The sequence below is a fragment of the Cimex lectularius genome, unplaced genomic scaffold, assembly GCF_000648675.2.
Source record: "Cimex lectularius strain Harlan isolate CLEC.00 unplaced genomic scaffold, Clec_2.1 scaffold376, whole genome shotgun sequence".
In the NCBI taxonomy this organism is placed as follows: domain Eukaryota; kingdom Metazoa; phylum Arthropoda; class Insecta; order Hemiptera; family Cimicidae; genus Cimex; species Cimex lectularius.
The window spans coordinates 253,591-259,590 of record NW_019392894.1 but is presented as its reverse complement, the minus strand read 5'-3'; positions in this window follow the sequence as shown (position 1 = coordinate 259,590).

Here is a 6,000-nt window from a genome sequence, read left to right as displayed (position 1 = left end):
TCCTCACGAGCCACTGTGTCCAAACTCGTCTAGGGAGGTAGGGAGAACCTGGGTTTCGCCGTCGTACTCGTCGCTTAACTTGGACCCAAATGTGTTCGGTTGTGTTCAAATCTTGACTTGGAGTTGGCCACACCTTTTTTTTTCCCAATCTCATCCAGGTTGTCATCCACAATTCGTGTTCTATGGGGCCTGACACTCCTGCATTAGCAAGAATCTCTCACCGATGTGGGGGGCAAATGGCATTACGTGTTTCTTCGATTATGTCTTGTAAGTACCTCTGTGAAGTTAGAGATCTTCCTCGCACAACCAATTCGGTGCTGATATTTACGCTGGCTCTGCAGGGTGCTTTTTACGAATCAAGCTGGTCAAGGAATGGAATTAGAATAGACGGTCTATGGAGTCGAATTTGCCGACGACGGAGTATTAATTGGAAAAAGAAAGGAATTGGAAAAAATGATCGATGACCTAATCAGAGGATGAGCAGGGTTCATCCTACAGCCGTAAAGTCAATAAACTGCCAGCCAGTACGTGTGAGGCTGAATGATTGCTGCCATTGTATGCATTGAGGAATAAATTAATCTTAGGAAAAAATAATCCTGAATGGTCAATCCACTTAAATAAATACTAAAGAATAATCACTTGCTTAGATCTCAAGCTGACACAAACCCCAAATTAATCGATGGGATAAGATGGTTCTGGCTGTTCTGAATTAGCTGTGAGACTAAGGTGATGGACCGTTGAATTACAAAAGTTGAGAAGGACTGTCAGGAACCTGTAAAGTTACGTTTTCGGAATATTTAGGAGACCGTAGCAGGAGTGGATCAGAAATATTAGATTGTTATATTTTTTTCTTAAAAATGATCAAGAAGTATGTCGATGCTATGCTTCTAATTATCTCGAGAGACAGACTAGACATGCTTCTTGAAATTTTTTATGAGTACCATCTTTCCCTCCGATTTACAATGGAAATAGAAACTAACAACACATTATCATTTCTGGATATGTTGGTGATTAGAAAGGATAATGGTGACCTACTTACTGATTGGTACACAAAGCCCTCTAGCAGTGTCTTAACTTCAACGCCTCACACTCTTTTCAACAAAAAATTAATGTAGCTATTAATTTTATATTTGGATACTGAAATTAAGTGATGGGTCGTTTCATGATTCCAATAAACCAAAAATGAAGAAAATATTAACTAACAATGATTATACGATCACATTAAATAATAAACTAATTAACAATACGGAAAATAACCTACTTTCACATAAAACATAAATGATGAACTTACAGTAGATATAAACTATAGTACACTCACGTATTTTCCGAACAAGGTATAAAGATAGTCTTAAAAACAAAAATTCTTTGTCTAATAATAGCATTCACCTATAAAAATAGAATCAATGTCAATCAATAGATGAAATATCAAATTTAGTATACAGATTTAGCTGTATAGCGTGCAACATTATTATGTTGGCCAAATAAAACAATAGTTATATTTGCTCACCCAACACAGTTTAGATTGCAATAACCTGGATAGGGAGGGATAGGGATAAGGTTAAAAGAAGCGGCCACAAACGCCTTCTGCACCTCGACCTCAGTTCTTCTATTGTTCTCCTCTGTTTTTTATAACTCACTGGCCAACTTCTAGTTGTTAAAAAACTCAAAAACTGCCAGCGGCTCATTAGTGTAGGATCTTCCTTGCGGCTTTTCCTCTTTTAATTGCAAGAATCTGCAGCTACAAAGACCATCACAAAAACATAAAATGTGTTCTGCGGTCTCCTCCTCTTCCTGGCATTATCTACACAGTGTTTCTTCTGTCTGCACTCCTATTCGTCCATGTGCTTTCTTAAGTAGCAGTGCCCTGTCACAGGTCCAACTAGAATCCTGGTTCGGTTGCGGTTGCCTTCTAGTAATTCCCTTTTAAGTTTTGCGGATGGCCCTTCTATGAATCTCTTCGTGTTCTTCTTGTCTGGGGTATTATTCCATCAAACTTTGGACTCATTAAGGATCCATTTTAAGGCGGTATCCTCTTTTGTGGCAAGTTCATTTGTTTCTATGCCCAGAATGCCCAGGGAGCCGTGATAGGTCATTGCTCTGCTGATTCCCATGAATTCCAAACTCACTTTCCCTTCATCTCGCATGAGGCTAGGGCCAATCTGGATTGGACTGGCACCTGATTATCTAAACACTGTCATGAACAAAAACACCAATTCAACTTGGAAAGACCGAAGAAATTAGAAAGGGAGCAAAAAGAAAAAAGAAGCTTTACACATTAAATTGACGCCAAACAACTGCAATACAGAAAGTATAAAAACAAGCGAATTTTATGCAGGGTTAATTTCGATTGAGAAACATAGAAGGATAGATAAACAGAGGGCTCCTCCACAATCCCAACTCATATTTGTATAACGTATTAATAATTTATTTAATGTTAATATACCTGTTAATTGAAAATGATATATCATTTTAAATTCAGCTTATATATTGACATATTTAAATAATGAGGAATATATAATATTTGGGATTGGTACTAAAAACAGTCAACTATTAAGAAGTAACTGGCTCTGTAGATATCCACCTAGCGTTGGGTTTTGTTGTTTTTTAAAAATCTTTACATTGGATAAACTTGTACTATTAGCCTTCAAGAATTAGTAGGTTTATGTGTCTCAAGATCTTTACACCTAATACCTCAGATTAATTTATTTATATTTAAATATTTATCACAGAATTTACATATCGACTTTATTGAATAAGAAATCAAATGTACATGTTAATTCAAAAAGTACATAAGAGCTACTATGTAAGTAATTAGGCTGTAGATGTAGATGTATTACTCGGGGCGTGTATTACACTGCGCTTTTCTAATTTTTTCTACGGTTACATTGTACGTCCATTGTACCTGCGGACAAGAGTAGCACCACAGTTTGTTAGTAGGTTTGTTGGTGTTTCTGTGGAAAATCTGCCCTTGCCGTGGTGAGTCTGCCATTCTTCTTCAGATTTCAATTTTGTTTGCAAATGTTTTTGCTAGGATTTGCAGTTTTTTCTGCTTCCTTAAATGCATTCCTTTACCTCTTTCCTTCAAAAATTTGATAGGAGGTTCATGGATTGTTTGTGTCCAATGAGTGAATTTTATCGGTCCCTCTTTCTTTTTATCCTTCTGTCTGAGGTTGTCTGATAGTGTGGATTCCCATGCCACAGATGAGCTCGGATCCTATCAGCGGTATAGCAGCCTCTCTTCTTACAAGGGCGTGTGCTTTCTCGGTGCCCTCTACTCCCACATGTCTGAGACCCAGCAGAGGCTGACTTTGTTTTGCATACCTAATTTGTTTAGTTTAGTTTTGCAATTCAGCACCATCTTTGAGGTAATGATGTTGAACTTAGTGGTTTGATGGCTGGTTGGCTATCTGACATGATCGCTATATTCTTGTTTTTTGTACCCTTTAGTCGGGTTGATCACTCGATTGCGTCAATCTCAGCTTGGAAGTTACTGGTTTATTTGAGTTCTGCGTATTTGGTTCCAGGACGGAATACTCGTGCCCCCGTATTTCTTGCGTTCTAAATCCACCTGTGCACTCATGTAGATGGTAGATGGTGCCATTCTTAAAGGTGTATTTTTCTCTTTACCACTCTTTTTTGGTCCCTAAGTTTATTGGAAATTTTGATTAATTCAAACATCCTGTTCGTGTCATCTCTTGGGGCCATGAGCATCTGATGGTCTTTCGTTAGACTGTTGATATCTCTCCATTTTAGTTTTATTCCTATTGGATGTTCTCTTTGTTAATACTAATATCGTTTTCTGTGCTGCCTGCATTAGCATGTGATGGAGGGTAATTAATATCAGCATCTTTTCCATACCAACTGTGGGACATGTTCTCATCGCTCCCATTATACAGATGCATGCAAGTCTCTGTATTTTTGTGAGTTCTCTTCGTTTTGTTATTTATTATCGGTCCAGGCTATGGCGCCAGATGTTTAGGTTTCACCATCAAGGTGTACATCCAAAGCAAGGTTACCAGTCTGCATCCCCAATTTTTTCCGCTCTTCTTCTGCACACCATTAAAGCTGCCAATTAGGCTGTAACATTGTGGTAACTTTTAAAATTATAATTATCTGATATAAATGTACGTAAATATAGGTCCTGCGGAAGGAGAAATTATATCTCCGAAAGAAAGCTCGGCAAAAGTGACTATTGTCTCATTCAATTGAGCACCTGATTTTCTCCCAAACTTTGATCTGTTGTCGATCCTACGCTTAAGAACAAAGAAATATTCGAGTTTTTTAATTTAAAAAAAAATGTTGCTTTAACAAATTGTTTATGACTCATTTCAGATATTTAAACGAAAATAATCCATCGATCCATATTTATCAGTTATCCCCGGTTTCTGGCTATGCTCGATGCACTACTGATTAAAATGTTTGATCGATATTGGAAGCATGGGACAGATACTTTTTTTGGTAATGGGAATTGAACTCATTTCATTCAGATACAAATCAACAGCAAGATATTCAACGCCCTTGCATCCTTTAGATGATAAAAATGATAAAGAGTTGTTATTTTTGGCCTAATATCAATGTAATAGTGAATATTAAAAAATTATTTATGACTTTTTTACTACATTTAAAAATTGGTATATTTTGTCGCGTCAGTTGAATTGGGAATCGGCCCGAAGAATACGGAGGAAAAAGCCGTCGTCGCTTTGCACTTTTGTCGTAAGTGGTCGCATCGGTCATGGTTGATTCTGGCTTGGAAAGAAAGACGTCTATTCTCGCTTCAAATCTTTTTGTTACCGGACACGTAATCTGCAGTCTTTCTTCCTGAAAGGCTCCATCATCCGGCGGATTGCTGCATCTCTGTTTCATTTTCTCCGCTACACAAGCTGTAGCTGATTTTTACTTTTTTATTTTTACTCCTGACAAATCATCAGCAGAAAATATGTAGGCGCCTGTTTAATTTCGTTTTTTTAAATATATATAAAGCTCCAATCGCTTCACGTTTTTCCGTTGTTACCATAATAGTTAATCCGCGAGTGATTTGATCCTCGTCGACAGGCCTTTAATGATATAAGATAAACTCCGGATTGCTTGTTATATGTTGACAACAGGCCAACAACTTTATTGTTTCTACCGACTACATGTCAATTGTGAGCATTCCCATAGCCCATTGCTGGTTGGTTTCCTGTAAATGCAAAAGTATAATCATAAATTATATATAATCAAGTTAAAGATTTATTGTTCGAGTATAACTTACTTGTCAATTTCGGTCGATTTAGGCACCTCATAAATCATAATACCTCTTCCTCGTATTCTCCGTATGAAATTCTATAAAATGATACTTTAATGTACATAGTACACATAAAGGCAAAGTAAAATGTTCATTCTTGAATTGAATGAAGAATTGAATTGCACTTTTCCGAGACATTTATCTAAAATAATATTAAAATTACAATGCTACTGACCTGAACATATTTTTGTATTTGTAATCCAATCCCTGGTACAATGTTGAGTCTAGTGGCAAATCGTTGCAACCATTTTACTACTTTAGTCTTGAATTCTTGAATTCATTGCTCTGAGAAAGACAGTAAATATGTGGCCTAGCCATGCTGCAGAAGGACATTTGATAGTTTACCAAAACTTATTTACGTCCTTCACCTGTTCGAACCGAAATCATCTAAATTTCATGTCCTCGCTCCAGATTTGATCATTCTTTCTGAATGCACATCAATACTAAAGGATAATTGTTTACTTACATACGTAGAAATTTAGTAAAAGCTGATTTTAATCCATTATTAGAAGAGAACATTTTTTATTACCTTTTAACAAACTATACGCATTAAGTAATTAGATAGAATACGATTTTACCGTTTGACATTGTTACAGATATCCTGAGGGGAGCCAGCAACCATTGCTCTCCCAGCTTTCTGATAGTTTTTCGTAAGAAGGTCCCGGGGCAATTTCCAGATTACACTTAGTCGAGATGAAGCCCAGGTAGTGTGTTTT